We start from the raw sequence: 24706 nt of genomic DNA, 5'->3' as shown, positions 1-24706 counted from the left end.
TTCCCACGAGTCTTTCCCACGAGGCTTTCCCTCAGGGCTGTCCCTCGTGCCACCGTAGTGAGAGTCGACCTCGGCGTGAAAGTCGACGCAGTACAGGGAAAACAGGTTCCTCTGGAATGGACTGAGACATCCGGGGGACTCTGGGAATGGTGGCACGATGCTGGAGTTCCTCTCGCCTTTCCTGTGGAGAGCGCCTCCTCTTGAGATGCGACGGGAATGCCCAGAATTCTTTCCCGACCAAGCAGCGAAAGAATCCCTCATCTAGAGCTCTGAGGCAGAAACGAAGCTCCTCTGGATGTGGCCGGGACCCTCGTGCTTCCTCTATAGTGGAGACGGGTATGTCAGGGAACTTCTTGACTTGCAGCAAGGGTGTGAAGGACCTTTTGGAAGTTCCAGAGGTTAGGTGTGATTAGCTTCGAGAAGCCTCAGTGGAAATGGGCCTCATCTCGCCTGGAGGGCAAAACTCCGTGGATTGTCCCGAGTTGTGGCAGGTGCTCTCGACTTACGACGGTGACCTCAGGGACCCGCTCTGGTGGCCTCACGAAAGGCCAGTCTCCATGAGAGCTGCACGCGGGCCTCTCGGGGTTCTTCTCCCTTGGATGCCAGGGCCTAAGACCTTGTGTGGAGGTGGGGCCGGAACCTGAGGATTCCTCTCCAGTGCTGACATGGATCGTGGGGTACTTCTGGAGTCTCCCCAGGGGAGTAAGTCCTCGTCTCGAATGGGGGCATGCACGTGTGCCCTCCTCCAGAGCTGTAGCAGCAGTGTCACGCTTCCCATCGCCTGGATCAAGGGATCTGTGGCTTTCCCTCGAGGCTTTCCCACGATGCTTTCCCACAGGGCTGTCCCACGTACAACCGTGGTGTGAGTCGATGCCTGGCGTGAAAGTCGAGGCAGTGCAGGGAAAACAGGTTCCTCTAGAATGGACTGAGACATCTGGGGGACTCTTGGAATGGTGGCACGACGCTGGAGTTCCTCTCGCCTTTCCTGTGGAAAGCGCCTCCTCTTGAGATGCGACGGGAACGCCGGGAATTCTTACCGACCAAGCAGGGAAAGGATCCCTCATCTCGAGCTACGAAGCAGAAACGGGGCTCCGCTGGATGTGGGCGGGACCCTCATGCTTCCTCTCGAGTGGACACGGGTATGTCGGGTAACTTCTTGAGTTGCAGCAAGGGTGTGAAGGACCCTTTGGAAGTTCCAGAGTTTAGATGTGATTAGCCTCGAGACGCCTCAGCGGAAATGTGCCTCATTTAGCCTGGATGGGAGAACTTCCGGGAATTTCTCGAGTTGGGGCAGGTGGTCTCGTCTTACGACGGTGACCTAAGGGACCCGCTCTGGTGGCCTCAGGAATGGCGAGTCCGCATGCGAGTTTCTCGGGGGCCTCTCGGCATTCCTCTCCCTTCGATGCCGGTGCCTAAGACCTTGTGTGGAGGCGGGGCCGGAACCTGAGGATTCCTCTCCAGTGCTGACATGGATCTTGGGGTACTTCTGGAGTATCCCCAGGGGAGTCAGTCCTCGTCTCCAGAGGGGGCATGCACGTGCGGTTTCCTCCCGAGCTGTAGCAGCAGTGTCACGCTTCCCGTCGCGTGGATCAAGGGATCTGTGGCTTTCCCTGGAGGCTTTCCCAAGAGGCTTTCCCACGAGGCTTTCCCTCAGGGCTGTCCCACGTGCCACCGTGGTGTGAGTCGATCCTCGGCGTGAATGTCGAGGCAGTGCAGGGAAAACAGGTTCCTCTGGAATGGACTGAGACATCTGGGGGTCTCTTGGAATGGTGGCACGATGCTGGAGTTCCTCTCGCCTTTGCTGTGGAGAGCGCCTCCTCTTGAGATGCGACGGGAACGCCGGGAATTCTTTCCCGACAAAGCCGGGAAAGGATCCCTCATCTCGAGCTACGAGGCAAAAACGGGGCTCCTCTGGATGTGGGCGAGACACTCGTGCTTCCTCTAGAGTGGAGACGGGGTTGTCGGGGAACTTCTTGAGTTGCAGCAAGGGTGTGAAGGACCTTTTCGAACTTCCAAATGTTAGATGTAATTAGTCTTGAGAAGCCTCAGAGGAAATGGGCCTCATCTCGCCTGGAGGGCAAAACCTCCTGGATTTTCTCGAGGTGCGGCAGGTGCTATCGACTTACGACGGGGACCTCCGGGACCCGCTCTGGTGGCCTCAGGAAAGGCCAGTCCCCATGCGAGTTGCTCGGGGGCCTCTCGGGATTCCTCTCCCTTGGATGCCGGAGCCTAAGACCGTGTGTGGAGGCGGGGCTGGAAGCTGAGGATTCCTCTCCAGTACTGACACGGATCTTGGGGTACCTCTGGAGTCTCCCCAGGGGATTAAGTCCTCGTCTCGAATGGGGGCATGCACGTGCGCTTTCCTCCAGAGCGGTAGCAGCAGTGTCATGCTACCCGTCGCGCTGATCATGGGATCTGTGGCTTTCCCTCGGGGCTTTCCCACGAATCTTTCCCAAGGGGCCGTCCCACGTGCCACCGTGGTGAGAGTCGATGTTCGGCATGAAAGTCGAGGCAGTGCAGGGAAAACAGGTTTCTCTGGAATGGACTGAGTCATATGTGGGACTCTGGGAATGGTGGCACGACCCTGGAGTTCCTCTCGCCTTTCCTGTGGAGAGTGGCTCCTCTTGAGATGCAGCGGCAACTCCCAGAAATCTTTCCCGACCGAGCAGCGAAAGGATCCCTCATCTCGAGCTACCTGGCGGAAACGGGGCTCCTCTGGATGTGGGCGGGACCCTCGTGCTTCCTCTAGAGTGGAGACGGGAATGTTGGGGAATCTCTTGAGTTGCAGCAAGGGTGTGAAGGACCATTTGGAAGTTCCAGATGTTAGATGTGATTAGCCTCGAGAAGCCTCATTGGAAATGGTCCTCATATCGCCTGGAGGGCAAAACCTCGTGGATTTTCTCGAGTTGCGGCAGGTGCTCTCAACTTACGACGGGGACCTCAGGGACCCGCTCTGGTGGCCTCAGGAAAGGCCAGTCCCCGTGCGAGATTCACCCGGGCCAGTCGAGATACCTCTCCCTTCGATGCCGGGGCCTAAGACCTTGAGTGGAGGCGGGGCCGGAACCTTAGGATTCCTATCCAGTGCTGATATGGATATTGGGGTACTTCTGGAGTCTCCCCAGGGGAGTAATTCCTCGTCTCGAATGGGGGCATGCACGTGCGCTTTCCTCCAGATCGGTAGCAGCAGTGTCACGCTTCGCGTCGTCTGGATCAAGGGATCTCTAGCTTTCCCTGGTGGCTTTCCCACTAGGCTTTCCCGCGTGGCTTTCCCTCAGGGCTGTCCCACGTGCCACCGTGGTGGGAGTCGATCTTTGGAGTGAAATTCGAGGCAGTGCAGGGAAAACAAGTTCCTCAGGAATGGACTGAGACATCTGGGGGACTCTTGGAATGGTGGCACGACGCTGGAGTTCCTCTCGCTTACCTGTGGAGAGCGCCTCCTCTTGAGATGCGACGGGAACGCCGGGAATTCTTACCGACCAAGCAGGGAAAGGATCCCACATCTCGAGCTACGAGGAGGAAACGGGGCTCCTCTGGATGTGGGCAGGACCATCGTGCTTCCTCTAGAGTGGAGACGGGTATGTCAGGGAACTTCTTGAGTTTCAGCAAGGCTGTGAAGGACCTTTTGGAAGTTCCAGAGCTTAGATGTTATTAGCCTTGCTTAGCCTCAGTGGAAATGGGCCTCATCTCGCCTGGAGGGCAAAACCTCCTGGATTTTCTCGAGTTGCGGCAAGTGCTCTCGACTTACGATGGGGACCTCAGGGACCCGCTCTGGTGGCCTCACGAAAGGCCAGTCCCCATGCGAGTTGCTAGAGGGCCTCTCGGGATTCCTCTCCCTTGGATGCCGGGGCCTAAGACCTTGTGTGGAGGCGGGGCCGGAACCTGAGGATTCCTCTCCAGTGCTGACATGGATCTTGGGGTACTTCTGGAGTCTCCCCAGTGGAAAAAGTCCTCCTCTCGAATGGGGGCATGTACCTGCCCTTTCCTCCAGAGCTGTAGCAGCAGTGTCACGCTTCCCATCGCCTGGAACAAGGGATCTGTGGCTTTCCCTCCTGGCTTTCCCACGAGTCTTTCCCACGAGGCTTTCCCTCAGGGCTGTCCCTCGTGCCACCGTAGTGAGAGTCGACCTCGGCGTGAAAGTCGACGCAGTACAGGGAAAACAGGTTCCTCTGGAATGGACTGAGACATCCGGGGGACTCTGGGAATGGTGGCACGATGCTGGAGTTCCTCTCGCCTTTCCTGTGGAGAGCGCCTCCTCTTGAGATGCGACGGGAATGCCCAGAATTCTTTCCCGACCAAGCAGCGAAAGAATCCCTCATCTAGAGCTCTGAGGCAGAAACGAAGCTCCTCTGGATGTGGCCGGGACCCTCGTGCTTCCTCTATAGTGGAGACGGGTATGTCAGGGAACTTCTTGACTTGCAGCAAGGGTGTGAAGGACCTTTTGGAAGTTCCAGAGGTTAGGTGTGATTAGCTTCGAGAAGCCTCAGTGGAAATGGGCCTCATCTCGCCTGGAGGGCAAAACTCCGTGGATTGTCCCGAGTTGTGGCAGGTGCTCTCGACTTACGACGGTGACCTCAGGGACCCGCTCTGGTGGCCTCACGAAAGGCCAGTCTCCATGAGAGCTGCACGCGGGCCTCTCGGGGTTCTTCTCCCTTGGATGCCAGGGCCTAAGACCTTGTGTGGAGGTGGGGCCGGAACCTGAGGATTCCTCTCCAGTGCTGACATGGATCGTGGGGTACTTCTGGAGTCTCCCCAGGGGAGTAAGTCCTCGTCTCGAATGGGGGCATGCACGTGTGCCCTCCTCCAGAGCTGTAGCAGCAGTGTCACGCTTCCCATCGCCTGGATCAAGGGATCTGTGGCTTTCCCTCGAGGCTTTCCCACGATGCTTTCCCACAGGGCTGTCCCACGTACAACCGTGGTGTGAGTCGATGCCTGGCGTGAAAGTCGAGGCAGTGCAGGGAAAACAGGTTCCTCTAGAATGGACTGAGACATCTGGGGGACTCTTGGAATGGTGGCACGACGCTGGAGTTCCTCTCGCCTTTCCTGTGGAAAGCGCCTCCTCTTGAGATGCGACGGGAACGCCGGGAATTCTTACCGACCAAGCAGGGAAAGGATCCCTCATCTCGAGCTACGAAGCAGAAACGGGGCTCCGCTGGATGTGGGCGGGACCCTCATGCTTCCTCTCGAGTGGACACGGGTATGTCGGGTAACTTCTTGAGTTGCAGCAAGGGTGTGAAGGACCCTTTGGAAGTTCCAGAGTTTAGATGTGATTAGCCTCGAGACGCCTCAGCGGAAATGTGCCTCATTTAGCCTGGATGGGAGAACTTCCGGGAATTTCTCGAGTTGGGGCAGGTGGTCTCGTCTTACGACGGTGACCTAAGGGACCCGCTCTGGTGGCCTCAGGAATGGCCAGTCCGCATGCGAGTTTCTCGGGGGCCTCTCGGCATTCCTCTCCCTTCGATGCCGGTGCCTAAGACCTTGTGTGGAGGCGGGGCCGGAACCTGAGGATTCCTCTCCAGTGCTGACATGGATCTTGGGGTACTTCTGGAGTATCCCCAGGGGAGTCAGTCCTCGTCTCCAGAGGGGGCATGCACGTGCGGTTTCCTCCCGAGCTGTAGCAGCAGTGTGACACTTCCCATGGCGTGGATCATGGGATCTATGAATTTCCCTCGAGGATTTCTCAGGAGACTTTACCAAGAGGCTTTCCCACAGGCCTGTCCCACGTGCCACAGTGGTGTGAGTCGATCTCGGCGTGAAAGTCGAGGCAGTGCAGGGAAAACAGGTTCCTCTGGAATGGACTGAGACATCTGAGGGACTCTGGGAATCGTGGCACGGCACTGGAGTTCCTCTCGCCTTTCCTTTGGAGAGCGCCTCCTCTTGAGATGCGACGGGAACGCTCAGAATTCTTTCCCGACCAACCAGCGGAAGGATCCCTCATCTCGAGCTAGGAGGCGGAAACGGGGCTCCTCTGGATGTTTGTGGGACCCTCGTGCTTCCTCTCGAGTGGAGACGGGTATGTCAGGGAACTTCGTGACTTGCAGCAAGGGTGTGAAGGACCTTTTTTAAGTTCCAGAGGTTAGGTGTGATTAGCCTCGAGAAGCCTCAGTGGAAATGGGCCTCATCTCGCCTGGAGGGCAAAACTTCCTGGATTTTCTCCAGTTGTGGCAGCTGCTCTTGACTAACGACGGGGACCTCAGGGACCCGCTCTGGTGGCCTCAGGTAAGGCCAGTCCCTATGCGAGTTGCACGGGGGCCTCTCGGAATTCCTCTACCGTCGATGCCGGGACTCAAGACCTTGTGTGGAGTGGGGGCCGGATCCTGAGGATTCCTCTCCAGTGCTGACATGGATCTTGGGGTACTTCTCGAGTCTCCCCAGGGGACTGAGTTCTAGTCTCGAGAGGGGGCATTCACGTGCGCTTTCCTCTCGAGCTGTAGCAGCAGTGTCACGCTTCTGGTCATGACGATCATGGGATCTGTGGCTTTCCCTCGAGGATTTCCCACGAGGCTTTCCCACGAGGCTTTCCCACAGGGCTGCCCCACGTGCCACCGTGGTGAGAGTCGATCCTCAGCGTGAAAGTCGAGGCAGTGCAGGGAAAACAGGTGCCTCTGGAATGGACTGAGACATCTGGGGGTCTCTTGGAATGGTGGCACGATGCTGGAGTTCCTCTCGCCTTTGCTGTGGAGAGCGCCTCCTCTTGAGATGCGACGGGAACGCCGGGAATTCTTTCCCGACAAAGCCGGGAAAGGATCCCTCATCTCGAGCTACGAGGCAAAAACGGGGCTCCTCTGGATGTGGGCGAGACACTCGTGCTTCCTCTAGAGTGGAGACGGGGTTGTCGGGGAACTTCTTGAGGTGCAGCAAGGGTGTGAAGGACCTTTTCGAACTTCCAAATGTTAGATGTAATTAGTCTTGAGAAGCCTCAGAGGAAATGGGCCTCATCTCGCCTGGAGGGCAAAACCTCCTGGATTTTCTCGAGGTGCGGCAGGTGCTATCGACTTACGACGGGGACCTCCGGGACCCGCTCTGGTGGCCTCAGGAAAGGCCAGTCCCCATGCGAGTTGCTCGGGGGCCTCTCGGGATTCCTCTCCCTTGGATGCCGGAGCCTAAGACCGTGTGTGGAGGCGGGGCTGGAAGCTGAGGATTCCTCTCCAGTACTGACACGGATCTTGGGGTACCTCTGGAGTCTCCCCAGGGGATTAAGTCCTCGTCTCGAATGGGGGCATGCACGTGCGCTTTCCTCCAGAGCGGTAGCAGCAGTGTCATGCTACCCGTCGCGCTGATCATGGGATCTGTGGCTTTCCCTCGGGGCTTTCCCACGAATCTTTCCCAAGGGGCCGTCCCACGTGCCACCGTGGTGAGAGTCGATGTTCGGCATGAAAGTCGAGGCAGTGCAGGGAAAACAGGTTTCTCTGGAATGGACTGAGTCATATGTGGGACTCTGGGAATGGTGGCACGACCCTGGAGTTCCTCTCGCCTTTCCTGTGGAGAGTGGCTCCTCTTGAGATGCAGCGGCAACTCCCAGAAATCTTTCCCGACCGAGCAGCGAAAGGATCCCTCATCTCGAGCGATGAGGCGGAAACGGGGCTCCTCTGGATGTGGGCGAGACCCTCCTGGTTCCTCTCGAGAGGCGACGGGTATGTCGGGGAACTTCTTGAGTTGCAGCAAGAGTGTGAAGGACCTTTTGGAAGTTCCAGAGGTTAGGTGTGATTAGCCTTGAGAGGCCTCAGCAGAAATGGGCCTCATCTCTCCTGGAGGACAAAACCTCTCCAGTGCTGACATGGATCTTGGGGTACTTCTGGAGTCTCCCCTGGGGAAGGAAGTCCTCGCATCGAATGGGAGCATGCACGTGCGCTTTCCACCATAGCGGTAGCAGCAGTGTAATGCTTCCCTTCCAGAGATCAAGGGATCTGTGGCTTTCCCTTGAAGCTTTCCCACGAGGCGTTCCCACAGGGCTGTCCCACGTGCCACCGTGGTTGGAGTCGAACCTCGGCGTGAAATTCGAGGCAGTACAGGGAAAACAGTTTCCTCTGGAATGGACTGAGACATCTGGGGGACTCTGGGAATGGTGGCACCACCCTGGAGTTCCTCTCGCCTTTCCTGCGGCGAGCGCCTCCTCTTCAGATGCGACCGGAACGCCCAGAATTCTTTTCCGACCAAGCAGGTTAAGGATCCCTCATCTCGAGCTACGAGGAAGAAACGGGGCTCCTCGGGATGTGGGCGGGACCGTCGTGCTTCCTCTAGACTGGAGTCGGGTATATCGAGGAACTTCTTGACTTGCAGCAAGGGTGTGAAGGACCTTTGTAAGTTCCAGATGTTAGGTTTAATTAGCCTCGAACAGCCTCAGGGGAAAAGGGCCTCATCTCGCCTTCAGGGCAAAACTTTTTGCATTTTCTCGAGTTGTGGCAGGTGCTCTCGACTTACGACGGGGACCTCAGGGACCGGCTCTTGTGGCCTTAGGAAAGGCCAGTCCCCATGCGAGTTGCTGGAGTGCCTCTCGGGATTCCTCTCCCTTCGATGAAAGGACCTAACACCTTGTGTAGAGTCGGGGCCGGAACGTGAGGGTTCCTCTCCAGTGCTGACATGGGTCTTGGGGTATTTCTGAAGTCTCCTCAGGGGAGTCAGTCCTCGTCTAGAGAGGGGGCATGCACTTGCGCTTTCCTCCCGAGCTGTAGCAGCAGTGTCACGCTTCCCGTCGCGTCGATCATGGGTTCTGTGGCTTTCCCTCGAGGATTTCCCACAAGGCTTTCCCACGAGGCTTTCCCACAGGACTGTCCCACGTGCCACCGTGGTGTGAATCGATCCTCCGCGTGAAAGTCGAGGCAGTGCAGGGAAAACAGGTTCCTCTGGAATGAACTGAGACATATGGGAAACTCTGGGAATGGTGGCACGGCCCTGGAATTCCTCTCGCCTTTCCTGTGGAGAGCACCTCCTCTTGAGATGGGAGGGGAACCCTGGGAATTCTTTCCCGACCAAGCAGGGAAAGGATCCCTCATCTCGAGCTAAGAGGCGGAAACGGGGCTCCCCTGGATGTGGGCAGGACCCTCGTGCTTCCTCTAGAGTGGAGACTGGTTTGTCGGGGAACTTCTTGAGTTGCAGCAAGGGTGTGAAGGACCCTTTGGAAGTTCCAGAGTTTAGGTGTGATTAGCCTCCAGAAGCCTCAGCGGAAATGGGCCTCATCTCGCCTGCAGGGCAAAACCCCCTGGATTTTCTCGAGTTGCGGCAGGTGATCTCGACTTACGACGGGGACCTCAGGGACCCGCTCTGATGGGCTCAGGAAAGGCCAGTCCCCATGCGAGTTTTTCGGGGGCCTCTCGGGATTCCTCTCCCTTCGATGCTGGGGCCTAAGACCTTCTGTGAAGTCGGGGACGGAATGTGAGGACTCCTATCCAGTGATGACATGGATCTTGGTGTACTCCTGGAGTCTCCCCAGGGGAGTCAGTCCTCGTCTCGAGAGGGGGAATGCACGTGCTCTTTCCTCCCGAGCATAGCAGCGGTGTCACCCTTCCCATCGGGTGGATCCAGAGATCTGTGGCTTTGCCTCCAGGATTTCACACGAAGCTTTCCCACGAGGCTTTCCCACAGGGCTCTCCCACGTACCACCGAGGTGGGAATCGATCCTCGGCATGAAGTCGAGGCAGTGCAGGGAAAACAGGTTCCTCTGGAATGGACTGAGACATCTGGGGGACTCTGGGAATGGTGGCACGACCGTGAAGTTCCTCTCGCCTTTCCAGTGGAGAGCACCTCCTCATGAGATGCGACAGGAACGCCCAGCATTCTTTCAAGACCAAGCAGGAAAGGATCCCTCATCTCGAGGTACGAGGCAGAAACGGGGCTCCCCTGGATGTGGGCGGGATCCTCTTGCTTCCTCTCGAGTGGAGACGGGTATGTCGGGGAACTTCTTCAGTTGCAGCAAGGGTGTGAAGAAACTTTTGGAAGCTCCAGAGGTTTGGTGTGATTAGCCTCGAGAAGCCTCAGTGGAAATGGGCCTCATCTCGCCTGGAGGGCAAAACCTCCTGGATTTTCTCCAGTTGCAGCAGGTGTTCTCGACTTACAACGGGGACCTCAGGGACCCGCTCTGGTGGTCTCAGGAAAGGCCAGTCCCCTTGCGAGTTGCTCGGGGGCCTCTCGGGATTTCTCTCCCTTCGATGCCGGGGCCTAAGACCTTGTGTGGAGCCGGGGCCGGAACCTGAGGATTCCTCTCCACTGTTGACATGGATCTTGGGGTACTTCTGGAGTCTCTCCAGGGGAGTCAGTCCTCGTCTCGAGAGGGGGCATGCACGTGCGCTTTCCTCCCTAGCTGTAGCAGCAGTGTCACGCTTCCTGTCGCGTGGATAAGGGGATCTGTGGCTTTTCCTCGAGGCTTTCCCACGAGGATTTCACACGAGGCTTTCCCACGAGGCTTTCCCACATGGCTGTCCCACGTGCCACCGTGGTGTGAGTCGATCCTCGGCGTGAAACTTAAGTCAGTGCAGGGTTAGCAGGTTCCTCTGGAATGGACTGAGACATCTGGGGGACTCTTGGAATGGCGGCACGACGTTGGAGTTCCTCTCGCCTTTCCTGTGGATAGCGCTTCCTCTTGAGATGCGACGGTAATGCCGGGAATTCTTTCCCGACAATGAAGCAAAAGGATCCCTCATCTCGAGCTACCAGGCGGAAACGGGGATCCTCTGGATGTGGGCGGGACCCACGTGCTTCCACTAGAGTGGAGACGGGTATGTCGAGGAACTTCTTGAGTTGCAGCAAGGGTGTGTAGGACCTTTTGGAAGTTCCAGTTGTTAGGTGTGATTAACCTCGAGAAGCCTCAGCGGAAATGGGCCTCATCTCGCCTGAAGGGCAAAACCTCCTGGATATTCTCGAGCTGTGGCAGGTGCTCTCGACTTACGACGGGGACCACAGGGACCCGCTCTGGTGGCCTCAGGAAATGTCAGTCCCAATGCGAGTTGCTCGGGGGCCTCTCGGGATTCCTCTCCCTTCGATGCCGGGGCCTAAGACCTTGTGTGGAGTCGGGGCCGGAACCTGAGGATTCCTCTCCAGTGCTGACATGCATCTTGGGGTACTTTTGGAGTCTCCCCAGGGGAGTCAGTCCTCGGCTCGAGAGGGGGCATGCACTTGCGCTTTCCTCCAGAGCGGTAGCAGCATTATCACGCTTCCCGTCTCGAGGATCAAGGGATCTGTGGCTTTCCCTCGAGTCTTTCCCACCAGGCTTTCCCACAATGCTGTCCCACGTGCCACCCTGGTGGGAGTCGTTCCTCGGCGTGAAATTCGTGTCACTGCAGGGAAAACAGGTTCCTCTGGAATGGACTGAGACATCTGGGGGACTCTGGGAAGGGTGGCACTGCCCTGGAGTTCCTTCGCCTGTCCTGTGGAGAGCGCCTCCTCTTGAGATGCGACGGGAACGCCCAGAATTCTTTCGCGACCAAGCAGGAAAAGGATCCCTCATCTCGAGCTACGAGGCGGAAACGGGGCTCCTCTGGATGTGGGCGCTACCTTCGTGCTTCCTCTAGAGTGCAGATGGGTATGTCGGGGAAATCCTTGAGTTGCAGCAAGGAAGTGAAGGAACTTTCGGAAGTTCCACAGGTTAGGTGTGATTAGCCTCGAGAAGCCTCAGCGGAAATGGGCCTCATCTCGCCTGGAGGGCAAAACCTCCTGGATTTTCTCGAGTTGTGGCAGGTGCTCTCGACTTACGACGGGGTCCTCAGGGCCCCGCTCGTGGCCTCAGGAAAGGCCAGTCCCCATGCGAGTTGCTCTGGGGTCTCTCGGGATTCCTCTCGCTTCGATGCCAGGGCCTAAGACCTTGTGTGCAGTCGGGGCCGGATCCTGAGGATTCCTCTCCAGTGCTGACATGGATCTTGGGGTACTTCTGGAGTCTCCCCAGGGGAGTAAGTCCTCGTCGCGAATGGGGGCATGCACGTGCGCTTTCCGCCAGAGCGGTAGCAGCAGTGTCACGCTTCCCGTCACGTGGATCAAGGGATCTGTGACTTTCCCTCGAGGCTTTCCCACGAGGCTATCCCACAGGGCTGTCTCACGTGCCTCCGTGGTGGTAGTCGATCCTCGGCGTGAAATTCGAGGAAGTTCAAGGAAAACAGGTTCCTCTGGAATGGACTGAGACATCTGGGGTACTCTGGGAATTGTGGCACGACCCTGGAGTTCCTCTCACCTTCCTGTTGCGAGCGGCTTCTCTTGAGATGCGACGGGAACGCCCAGAATTCTTTCCCGACCAAGCAGAAAAAGGATCCCACATCTCGAGCTACGTAGAGGAAACGGTGCTCCTCTGGATGTGGGCGGGACCGTCGTGCTTCCACTAGAGTGGAGTCGGGTATGTCGGTGAACTTCTTGAGCTGCAGCAAGGGTGTGAAGGACCTTTTGGAAGTTCCAGAGGTTAGGTGTGATTAGCCTCGAGAAGCCTCAGCGGAAATGGGCCTCATCTCTCCTGCAGGGCAAAACCTCCTGGATTTTCTCGAGTTGAGGCAGGTGCTCTCGACTTACCACGGGGACCTCAGGGACCCGCTCTGGTGGCCTAAGGAAAGGCCAGTCCCCAATTGAGTTGCTCGGGGGCCTCTCGGGATTCCTCTCCCTTCAATGCCGGGGCCTAAGACCTTGTGTGGAGTCGGGGCCGGAACCTGAGGATTCCTCTCCAGTGCTGAAAGGGATCTTGGCGTACTTCTGGAGTCTCCCCAGTGGAGTAAGTCCTCGTCTCGAATGGGGGCATCCACGTGCGCTTTCCTCTAGAGCGGTAGCAGCAGGGTCATCCTTCCCGTCGCGTGGATCAAGGCATCTGTGGCTTTCCCTCGAGGATTTCCACAGGGCTGTCTCACGTGCCACCATGGTGTGAGCCTTTCCTCGGCGTGAAAGTTGAGGCAGTGCAGGAAAACAGGTTCCTCTGGAATGGACTGAGAAACTGGGGGACTCTGGGAATGGTGGCACGACCCTGGAGTTCCTCTCCGCTTTCCTGACGAGAGCGCCTCCTCTTGAGATGCGACGGGAACGCCGGGAATCCTTTCCCGACCAAGCAGGGAAAGGATCCCTCATCTCGAGCTATGAGGTGGAAACGGGGCTCCTCTGGAGGTGGGGGGGACCCTCACGCTTCCTCTCGAGTTGAGTCCGGTATGTCGGGGAACTTCTTAAGTTTCAGCAAGGGTGTTAAGGTCCTGTAGAAAGTTCCAGAGTTTAGTTATGATTAGCCTCGAGAAGCCTCAGCGGAAATGGGCCTCATCTCGCCTGGAGGGGAGAACCTCCTGGATTTTCTCGAGTTGCGGCAGGTGCTCTCGACTTAGGACGGGGAACTCAGGTACCCGCTTTGGTGGCTTCCGGAAAGGCCAGACACATGCGAGTTGGTAGTGGGGCTCTCAGGATTCCTCTCCCGTCGATGCCGGGGCCTAACATTTTGTGTGGATTGTGGGACGGAACCTGAGGATTACTCTCCAGTGCTCACATGGATCTTGGGGTACTTCTGGTTTCTCCCCAGGGGAGTCAGTCCTCTTCTCGAGTGGAGGCATGCACATGCGCTTTCCTCCCGAGCTCTAGTAGCAGTGTCACGCTTTCTGTCGCGTGGATCAAGGGATCTGTGTCTTTCCCTCGAGGCTTTCCCATGAGGCTTTCCCACGAGGCTTTCCCACAGGGCTGTCCCACATGCCACCGTGGTGTGAGTCTTTAATCGGGTTGAAAGTCAAGGCAGTGCAGGGAAAACAGATTCCTCTGGAATGGACTGAGACATCTGGGGGACTCTTGGAATGGTGGCACGACCCTGGAGTTCCTCTCGCCTTTCCTGTGGAGAACGCCTCTTCTTGAGATGCGATGGGAATGACGGGAATTCTTTCCCGACGAAGCAGGGAAAGGATCTCTCATCTCGAGCAAGGAGGCAGGACCTGGGCTTCTCTGGACGTGAGCGGGACCCTCGTGCTTCCTCTTGAGTGGAGATGAGTCTGTCGGGGAACTTCTTGAGTTGCAGCAAGGGTGTGAAGTACCCTTTGGAAGTTCCAGAGGTTAGGTGTGATTAGCCTTGTGACGCCTCAGCAGAATGGGCCTCATCTCGCCTGATGGGGAGAACCTCCTGGATTTTCTCGTGTTGCAGCAGGTGCTCTCGACTTACGACGGGTACCTCAGGACCCGATCTGGTGGCCTCAGGAAAAACCAGTCCTCATGCCCGTTGCTGTGGGGTCTTTCAGGATTCCTCTCCCATCGATGCCGGGGCCTAAGACCTTGTGTGCAGTCGGGGTCGGAACTTAATGATTCCTCTCCAGTGCTGACATTCATCTTGGGTTTCTTCCGGAGTCTCCCCAGGGGAGTCAGTCCTCGTATCGAATGGGGCATGCACGTGCGTTTTAATCCCCCGCTGTAGCAGCAGTTTCACCCTTCCCGTCGCGTGGATCAAGGAAACTGTGACTTCCCCTGGATGCTTTCCCATGAGGTTTCCGACGAGGCTTTTCCACAGGGCTGTCACAAGTGCCACCGTGGTGTGAGTCGATCCTCGGGCTGAAAGTCGAGGCACTGCAGGGAAAACAGGTTCCTCTGGAATGGACTGAGACATCTGGGGGACTCTTGGAATCGTGGCACGACCCTGGAGTTCCTCTCGCCTTTCCTGTGGAGAGTGCCTCCTCTTCAGATGGGACGGGAACGCCGGGAATTCTTTCCCGACCAAGCAGGGAAAGGATCCCTCCACTGAAGCTACGAGGCAGAAACGGGGCTCCTCTGGATGTGGGCGGGACCCTCTTGCTTCCTCTCGAGTTGAGACGGGTATGTCGGGGAACTTCTTCAGTTGCAGCAAGGGTGTGAAGGACCCTTTGGAAGTTCCAGAGGTTAGGTGTGATTAGCCTCGAGACGCCTCAGCGGAAATGGGCCTCATCTCGCCTGGAGGGGAGAAGCTCCCGGATTTCCTCGAGTTTCGGCAGGTGCTCTCAACTTATGACTGGGACATCAGGGACCCGCTCTGGTGGCCTCAGGAAACGCCAGTCCCCATGCGAGTTGCTAGGGGGCCTCTCGGGATTCCTCTCCCGTCGATGCCGGGGCCTAATACGTTGTGTGGAGTCGGGGCCGGAAACTGAGGATTCCTCTCCACTGCTGACATGGGTCTTCGGGTACTTCTGGAGTCTCCCCAGGGGAGTCAGTCCTCGTCTTGAGTGGGGGCATGCACGTGCGCTTTCCTCCCGAGCTGTAGCAGCAGTGTCACGCTTCCCGTCGCGTGGATCAAGGGATCTGTGGCTTTCCCTCGAGGTTTTCCCACGAGGCTTTCCCACGAGGCTTTCCCACAGGGCTGTCCCACGTGCCACCGTGGTGTGAGTCGATCCTCGGGCTGAAAGCGAGGCAGTGCAGGAAAAAAGGTTCCTCTAAATGGACTGAGACATGTAGGGGACTCTTGGAATGGTGGCACGACACTGGAGTTCCTCTCGCCTTTCCTGTGGAGAGCGCCTCTTCTTGAGATGCGACGGGAATGCCGGGAATTCTTTCCTGACCAAGCAGGGAATGGATCCCTCATCTCGAGTAACGAGGCGGAAACAGGGCTCCTCTGGATGTGGGCGGGACCCTCGTGCTAGCTCTCGAGTGAAGACGGGTACGTCCGGGAACTTCTTGAGTTGCAGGAAGGGTGTGAAGGACCCTTTGCAAGCTCCAGAATTTAGGTGTGATTAGCCTTCAGACACCTGAGCAGAAATGGGCCTCTTCTCGCCTGGAGGGCAGAACTTCCTGAATTTTCTCGAGTTGCGGCAGGTGTTTTCGACTTACGACGGGGACCTCAGGGACCCGCTCTGGTGGCCTCAGGAAAGGCCAGTTCGCATGCGAGCTGCTAGAGAGCATCTCGGGATTCCTCTCCCGACGATGCCTGGGCCTAAGACCCTGTGTGGAGTTGGGGCCGGAACCTGAGGATTCCTCTCCAGTGCTGACATGGATCTTGTGGTACTTCTGGAGGCTCCACAGGGGAGTCAGTCCTCGTCTCGAGTGGGGGCATGCACGTGCGCTTTCCTCCCGAACTGTAGCAGCAGTGTCACGCTTCCCGTCGCATGGATCAAGGGATCTGTGGCTTTCCCTGGAGGCTTTCCCACGAGGCTTTCCCACTGGATTGTCCCACGTGCCACAGTGGTGTGAGTCGATCCTCGGCGAGAAAGTCGAGGCAGTGCAGGGTAAACAGGTTCCTCTGCAATTGACTGAGACATCTGGGGAACTCTTGGAATGGTGGCACGACCCTGGAGTTCCTCTCGCCTTTCCTGTGGAGAGTGCCTCCTCTTGAGATGCGACAGGAATGCCGGGAATTCTTTCCCGATCAAGCAGGGAAAGGATCCCTCATCTCGAGCTTCGAGGCAGAAACTGGGATCGTCTGGATGTGGGCAGGACCCTCGTGCTTCCTGTCGAGTGGAGACGGGTATGTCGGAGAACTTCTTGAGTTGCAGCAAGGGTGTGAAGGACCCTTTGGAAGTTCCAGAGGTTAGGTGTGATTAGCCTCCAGACACCTCAGCAGAAATGGGCCTCATCTCGCCTGGAGAAGAGAACCTCCTGGATTTTCTCGAGTTTCGGCAGGTGCTCTCGACTTACGACGGGGACCTCAGGGATCCGCTCTGATGGCCTCAGGAAAGGCCTGTCCCCATGCGAGTTGCTAGGGGGCCTCTCGGGATTCTTTTCCAGTGAAAGCCTCGTCCTAAGACCTTGTGTGGGGTGGGGCTGGAAGCTGAGGTTTCCTCTCCAGTGCTGACATGGATCTTGGGGTACTTCTGGAGTCTCCCCAGGGGAGTCATTCCTCGTCTCGAGTGGGGGCATGCACGTGCCCTTTCCTCCCCAGCTGTAGCAGCAGTTTCACCATTCCCGTCGAGTCGATCAAGGGATATGTGGCTTTCCCTCCAGACTTTCCCACGAGGCTTTCCCACGAGGCTTTCCAACAGGGCTGTCCCACGTGCCACCGTGGTGTGTGTCAATCCTACGCGTGAAAGTCGAGGCAGTGCAGGGAAAACAGGTTCCTCTGGAATAGACTGAGACATCTGGGGGACTCTGGGAATGGTGGCACGACCCTGGAGTTCCTCTCGCCTTTCCTGGGGAGAGCACCTCCACTTGAGATGCGACGGGAACACCGGGAATTCATTCCCGACCAAGCAGGGAAAGGATCCCTCATCTCGAGCTACGAGGCGGAAACCGGGCTCCTCCGGATGTGGGCGGGTCCCTCGGGCTTCCTCTCCAGTGGAGACGGGTATGTCGGGGAACGTCTTGAGTTGCAGCCACGGTGTGAAGGACCCTTTGGAATTTCCAGAGGTTAGGTGTGATTAGCCTCGAGACACCTCATTGGAAATGGGCCTCATCTAGCCTGGAGGGGAGAACCTCCTGTATTTTCTCGAGTTGCGGCAGGTGCTCTCGACTTATGACGGGGACCTCAGGGACCCGCTCTGGTGGCCTCAGGAAAGGCCAGTCCCCATGCGAGTTGCTAGGTGGTCTCTCGGGATTCCTCTAACTTCGATGCCAGGGCCTAAGACCTTGTGTGGATTCGGGGCCGGAACTTGAGGATTCCTCTCCAGTGCTGACGTGGATCTTGGGGTACTTCTGGAGCCTCCGCAGGGGAGTCAGTCCTCGTCTCGAGTGGGAGCATGCACGTGCTCCATCCTCCCGAGCTGTAGCAGCTGTGTCACGCTTCCGGTATGTCGATCAAGGGATCTGTGGCTATCCCTCAAGGCTTACCCACGAGGCTTTCCCACAGCGCTGTCCCACGTGCCACAGTTGTGTGAGTCGATCCTCGGCGTGAAAGTCGAGGCAGTGCAGGGAAAACAGGTTCCTCAGGAATGGACTGAGACATCGGGGGACTCTGGGAATGGTGGCACGACCCTGGACTTCCTCTCGCCTTTCCTGTGGAGAGCGCCTCCTCTTGAGATGCGACGGGATGCCGGGAATTCTTTCCCGAACAAGCAGGGAAAGGATCCCTCCTCTAGAGCTATGAGGCTGAACCGGGGCTCCTCTAGATGTGGGCGGGACCCTCGTGCTTCCTCTCGAGTTGAGACGGGTATGTCGGGGACCTTCTTGAGTTGCAGCAAGGGTGTGAAGGACCCTTTGGAAGTTCCAGAGGTTAGCTGTGATTAGCCTTGAGACGCCTCAGCGGAAATGGGTCTCATCTCGCCTGGAGGGGAAAACCTCCTGGATTTTCTCGAGTTGCAGCAGGTGCTCTCGACTTAAGACGGGGACCTCAGGGACCCGCTCTGGTGGCCTCAGGAAAGGCCATTCCCCATGCGAGTTGCTAGGTGGTCTTCGGGATTCCTCTAACTCGATGCCAGGGCGTAAGACCTTGTGTGGATTCGGGGCCGGAACCTGAGGATTCCTCTCCAGTGCTGACTTGGTTCTTGGGGTATTTCTGGAAACTCCCCGGGGGAGTCAGTCCTCTTCTCCAGTGGGGACATGAATGTGCACTTTCCTCCCGAGATGTAGCAGCAGTGTCATGCTTCCCGTCGCGTTGGTCAAGGGATATGTGGCTTTCCCTCTAGTCTTTCCCTCGAGGCTCTCCCACAGGGCTGTTCCATGTGCCACCGTGGTGGGAGTCGATCCTCGGCGTGAAAGTCGAGGCAGTGCATGAAAAACAGTTTCCTCTGGAATGGACTGAGACATCTGGGGGATTCTTGGAATGATGGCACGACCCTGGAGTTACTCTCGCCTTTCCTGTTGAGAGGGCCTCCTCTTGAGATGTGACGGGAATGCCGGGAATTCTTTCCCGATGAAACAGGGAAACGATCCCTCATCTCGAGCTACGAGGGGGAAAGGGGGTTCCTCTGGATGTGGGCGTGTCCCTCGTGCTTCTTCTCTAGTGGAGGCGGGTATGTCGGGGAACCACTTGAGTTGCAGCAAGGGTGTGAACGAGCCTTCGAAGTTTCAGAGGTTAGGTGTGATTAGCTTTGAGACGCCTCAGGGGAAATGGGCCTCATCACGCCTGAAGGGGAGAACGTCCTGGATTTTCTCGAGTTGCCGTAGGTGCTCTCGTGTTACAACGGTGACTTCAGGGACCTTGTCTGTTGGCCTCAGGAAAGGCTAGTCCTCATACGAGTTGCTAGGGGGCCTCTCGGGTTCCCTCTCCCCTCGATGCCGGGGCCTAAGACCTTGTGTAGAGTCCGGGCCGGAACCTGAGAATTCCTCTCCCGTGCTGACATGGATTTTGGGGTACTTCTGGAGTATCCTCAGGGGAGTCAGTCCTCGTCTTGAGTGGTGGCTTGCACGTGCGCTTTCCTCCCGAGCTGTAGTAGCAGTGTCACGCTTCCCATAGTGTGGATCAAGGGATCTGTGGCATTCCCTCGAGGCTTTCCCATGAATTTTTACAATGAGGCTTTCCCACAGCGCTGTCCCACGTGCCACCGTGGTGTGAGTCGATCCTCGGCGTGAAAGTCGAGGCAGTGCAGGGAAAACAGCTTCCTCTGGAATGGACTGAGACATCTGGGGGACTCTTGGAATGGTGGCACGACCCTGGAGTTCCTCTCGCCTTTCCTGTGGAGAACGCCTCTTCTTGAGATGCGATGGGAATGACGGGAATTCTTTCCCGACGAAGCAGGGAAAGGATCTCTCATCTCGAGCAAGGAGGCAGGACCTGGGCTTCTCTGGACGTGAGCGGGACCCTCGTGCTTCCTCTTGAGTGGAGATGAGTCTGTCGGGGAACTTCTTGAGTTGCAGCAAGGGTGTGAAGTACCCTTTGGAAGTTCCAGAGGTTAGGTGTGATTAGCCTTGTGACGCCTCAGCGGAATGGGCCTCATCTCGCCTGATGGGGAGAACCTCCTGGATTTTCTCGAGGTGCGGCAGGTGTTCTCGACTCACAACGGGGACCTCAGGGACCCACTCTGGTGGCGTCAGGAAAGGCCGGTCCCTATGCGAGTTGCTAGGGTCCTCTCGGGATTCCTCTCCCGTCAATGCCGGGCCCTAAGACCTTGGGTGGAGTCGGGGCCAGAAGCTGAGCATTCCTCTCCAGTGCTGATAATGATCTTGGGGTACACCTGGAGTCTCCCCAGGGGAGTCTGTCCTCGTCTCGAGTGGTGGCATGCACGTTCGCTTTCCTGCCGAGCTGTAGCTGCAGTGTCAGGATTCCTGTCCCGTGGATCAAGGGATCTGAGGCTTGCCCTCGATGCTTTCCCGCAGGGCTGTCCCAGGTGCCACCGTGGTGTGAGTCGATCCCAGGCGTGAAAGTCGAGGCAGTGCAGGGAAAACAGGTTCCTCTGGATTGGACTGAGATATCTGGGGGACCCTTGGAATGGTGGAACGATCCTGAATTTTCTCTCGCCTTTCCTGTGGAGAGCGCCTCCTCTTGAGATGAGACGGGAATGCTGGGAATTCATTGCCTACCAAGCAAAGAAAGAATCACTCATCTCGAGCTACGAGGCGGAAACGGGGCTCCTCCGGATGTGGTCGAGACCCACGTGCCTCCTCTCGAGTGGAGACGGGTTTGTCCGGGAACTTCTTGAGTTGCAGCAAGGGTGTGAAGGACAAATTCGAAGTTCAAGATGTTAGGTGTGATTACCCTAGAGATGCCTTAGCGGAAATGGGCCTCATCTCGCCTGGAGGGGAGAACTTCCTGGATTTTCTCGTGTTGCAGCAGGTGCTCTCGACTTACGACGGGTACCTCAGGACCCGATCTGGTGGCCTCAGGAAAAACCAGTCCTCATGCCCGTTGCTGTGGGGTCTTTCAGGATTCCTCTCCCATCGATGCCGGGGCCTAAGACCTTGTGTGCAGTCGGGGTCGGAACTTAATGATTCCTCTCCAGTGCTGACATTCATCTTGGGTTTCTTCCGGAGTCTCCCCAGGGGAGTCAGTCCTCGTATCGAATGGGGCATGCACGTGCGTTTTAATCCCCCGCTGTAGCAGCAGTTTCACCCTTCCCGTCGCGTGGATCAAGGAAACTGTGACTTCCCCTGGATGCTTTCCCATGAGGTTTCCGACGAGGCTTTTCCACAGGGCTGTCACAAGTGCCACCGTGGTGTGAGTCGATCCTCGGGCTGAAAGTCGAGGCACTGCAGGGAAAACAGGTTCCTCTGGAATGGACTGAGACATCTGGGGGACTCTTGGAATCGTGGCACGACCCTGGAGTTCCTCTCGCCTTTCCTGTGGAGAGTGCCTCCTCTTCAGATGGGACGGGAACGCCGGGAATTCTTTCCCGACCAAGCAGGGAAAGGATCCCTCCACTGAAGCTACGAGGCAGAAACGGGGCTCCTCTGGATGTGGGCGGGACCCTCTTGCTTCCTCTCGAGTTGAGACGGGTATGTCGGGGAACTTCTTCAGTTGCAGCAAGGGTGTGAAGGACCCTTTGGAAGTTCCAGAGGTTAGGTGTGATTAGCCTCGAGACGCCTCAGCGGAAATGGGCCTCATCTCGCCTGGAGGGGAGAAGCTCCCGGATTTCCTCGAGTTTCGGCAGGTGCTCTCAACTTATGACTGGGACATCAGGGACCCGCTCTGGTGGCCTCAGGAAACGCCAGTCCCCATGCGAGTTGCTAGGGGGCCTCTCGGGATTCCTCTCCCGTCGATGCCGGGGCCTAATACGTTGTGTGGAGTCGGGGCCGGAAACTGAGGATTCCTCTCCACTGCTGACATGGGTCTTCGGGTACTTCTGGAGTCTCCCCAGGGGAGTCAGTCCTCGTCTTGAGTGGGGGCATGCACGTGCGCTTTCCTCCCGAGGTGTAGCAGCAGTGTCACGCTTCCCGTCGCGTGGATCAAGGGATCTGTGGCTTTCCCTCGAGGTTTTCCCACGAGGCTTTCCCACGAGGCTTTCCCACAGGGCTGTCCCACGTGCCACCGTGGTGTGAGTCGATCCTCGGGCTGAAAGCGAGGCAGTGCAGGAAAAAAGGTTCCTCTAAATGGACTGAGACATGTAGGGGACTCTTGGAATGGTGGCACGACACTGGAGTTCCTCTCGCCTTTCCTGTGGAGAGCGCCTCTTCTTGAGATGCGACGGGAATGCCGGGAATTCTTTCCTGACCAAGCAGGGAATGGATCCCTCATCTCGAGTAACGAGGCGGAAACAGGGCTCCTCTGGATGTGGGCGGGACCCTCGTGCTAGCTCTCGAGTGAAGACGGGTACGTCCGGGAACTTCTTGAGTTGCAGGAAGGGTGTGAAGGACCCTTTGCAAGCTCCAGAATTTAGGTGTGATTAGCCTTCAGACACCTGAGCAGAAATGGGCCTCTTCTCGCCTGGAGGGCAGAACTTCCTGAATTTTCTCGAGTTGCGGCAGGTGTTTTCGACTTACGACGGGGACCTCAGGGACCCGCTCTGGTGGCCTCAGGAAAGGCCAGTTCGCATGCGAGCTGCTAGAGAGCATCTCGGGATTCCTCTCCCGACGATGCCTGGGCCTAAGACCCTGTGTGGAGTTGGGGCCGGAACCTGAGGATTCCTCTCCAGTGCTGACATGGATCTTGTGGTACTTCTGGAGGCTCCACAGGGGAGTCAGTCCTCGTCTCGAGTGGGGGCATGCACGTGCGCTTTCCTCCCGAACTGTAGCAGCAGTGTCACGCTTCCCGTCGCATGGATCAAGGGATCTGTGGCTTTCCCTGGAGGCTTTCCCACGAGGCTTTCCCACTGGATTGTCCCACGTGCCACAGTGGTGTGAGTCGATCCTCGGCGTGAAAGTCGAGGCAGTGCAGGGTAAACAGGTTCCTCTGCAATTGACTGAGACATCTGGAGGACTCTTGGAATGGTGGCACGACCCTGGAGTTCCTCTCGCCTTTCCTGTGAAGAGCGTCTGCTCTTGAGATGCGACGGGAACGCCAGGAATTCTTTCCCGACCAAGCAGGGAAAGGATCCCTCATCTGGAGCTCCGAGGCAGAAACTGGGCTATTGTGGATATGGGCGGGACCCTCGTGCTTCCTGTCGAGTGGAGACGGGTATGTCGGAGAACTTCTTAAGTTGCAGCAAGGGTGTGAAGGACCCTTTGGAAGTTCCAGAGGTTAGGTGTGATTAGCCTCCAAACGCCTCAGCAGAAATGGGCCTCATCTCGCCTGGAGAAGAGAACCTCCTAGATTTTCTAGAGTTGCGGAAGTTGTTCTCGACTTACTACGGGTACATCAGAGACCTGCTCTGGTGGCCTCAGGAAAGGCCAGTCTCCATGCGAGTTGCTAGGGGGCCTGTGGAGATTCCTCTCCTTACGATGCCTGGGCCTAAGACCCTGTGTGGAGTTGGGGCCGGAACCTGAGGATTCCTCTCCAGTGCTGACATGGATCTTGGGGTACTTCTGGAGTCTCCCCAGGGCAGTCAGTCCTCGTCTCGAGTGGGGGCATGCACGTGCGCTTTCCTCCGGATCTGTAACAGCAATGTCACGCTTCCCGTCGCGTGGATGAAGGGATCTGTGGCTTTCCCTCAAGGCTTTCCCACGAGGCTTTCCCACGAGGCTTTCCCACTGGATTGTCCCACGTGGCACAGTGATGTGAGTCGATCCTCGACGTGAAAGTCAAGGCAGTGCAGGGAAAACACGTTCCTCGGGAATGGACTGAGACAACTGGGGGACTCTTGGAATGGTGACAGGACCCTGGAGTTCCTCTCGCCTTTCCTGTGGAGAGTGCCTCCTCTGGAAATGCGACGGGAACGCTGGGAATTCTTTCCGAAAAAGCAGGAAAAGGATCCCTCCCCTCCAGCTACCAGTCAGAATCGGAGCTCCTCTGGATGTCGGCGTGAACCTCATGATTCCTCTCGAGTGCAGACGGGTAAGTCGGGGAACTTCTTGAGTTTCAGCAAGGGTGTGACGGACCCTTTGGAAATTCCAGAGTTTAGGTGTGCTTAGCCTCGAGACGCCTCAGCGGAAATGGGCCTCATCTTGCTGGGAGGGGAGATCGTCCTGGATTTTCTCGAGTTGCGGCAGGTGCTCTCGACATATGACAGGGACCTCAGGGACCCGCTCTGGTACACTCAGGAAAGGCCAGTCCCCATGCGAGTTGACAGGGGGCCTCTCGGGATTCCTCTCCCATCGATACCAGGGCCTAAGACCTTGTGTGAAGTCTGGGCCGGAATCTGAGGATTCCTCCCCAGTGCTGACATGGATCTTGGGGTACTTCTGGAGTCTCCCCAGGGGAGTCAGTCCTTGTCTCTAGTGGGGGTATGCACGTGCGCTTTCCTCCGGAGCTGTAGCCGCAGTGTCAGGCTTCCCGTCGCATGGATCAAGGGATCTGTGGCTTTCCCTCGAGGGTTCCCACGAGGCTTTCCCACAGGGTTGTCCCACGTGCCACCGCGGTGTGAGTCGATCTTCGGCGTGAAAGTCGAGTCAGTGCAGGGAAAACAGGTTCCTCTGGAATGGACTGAGACATCTGGGGGACTCTTGGAATGGTGGCACGACCCTGGAGTTCCTCTCGCCTTTCCTGTGGAGAGTGCCTCCTCTTGAGATGCGACGGAAATGCCGGGAATTCTTTCCCGACCAAGCAGGGAACGGATCCCTCATCTCGAGCTACGAGGCGGGAACGGGGCTCCTCTGGATGTGGGCGGGACCCTCGTGCTTCCTCTCGAGTGGAGACGGGTATGTCGGGGAACTTTTTGAGTTCCAGCAAGGGTGGGAAGGACCCTTTGGAATTCCAGAGGTTAGGTGTGATTAGCCTCGAGACGCCTCAGTGGAAATGTTCCTCATCTCGCCTGGAGGGGAGAACCTCCTGGATTTTCTCGAGTTGCGGCAGGTGCTCTCGATTACGACGGGAACATCAGGGGCCCGCTCTGGTGGACTCAGGAAAGGCCAGTCCTCATGCGAGTTGCTAGGGGGCCTCTCCGGATTCCTCTCCCGTCCATGCCCGGGCCTAAGACCTTGT

This window comes from Ovis canadensis, chromosome 3 (assembly GCF_042477335.2).
Source record: "Ovis canadensis isolate MfBH-ARS-UI-01 breed Bighorn chromosome 3, ARS-UI_OviCan_v2, whole genome shotgun sequence".
Lineage (NCBI taxonomy): Eukaryota > Metazoa > Chordata > Mammalia > Artiodactyla > Bovidae > Ovis > Ovis canadensis.
This window is presented reverse-complemented; position numbering follows the sequence as displayed.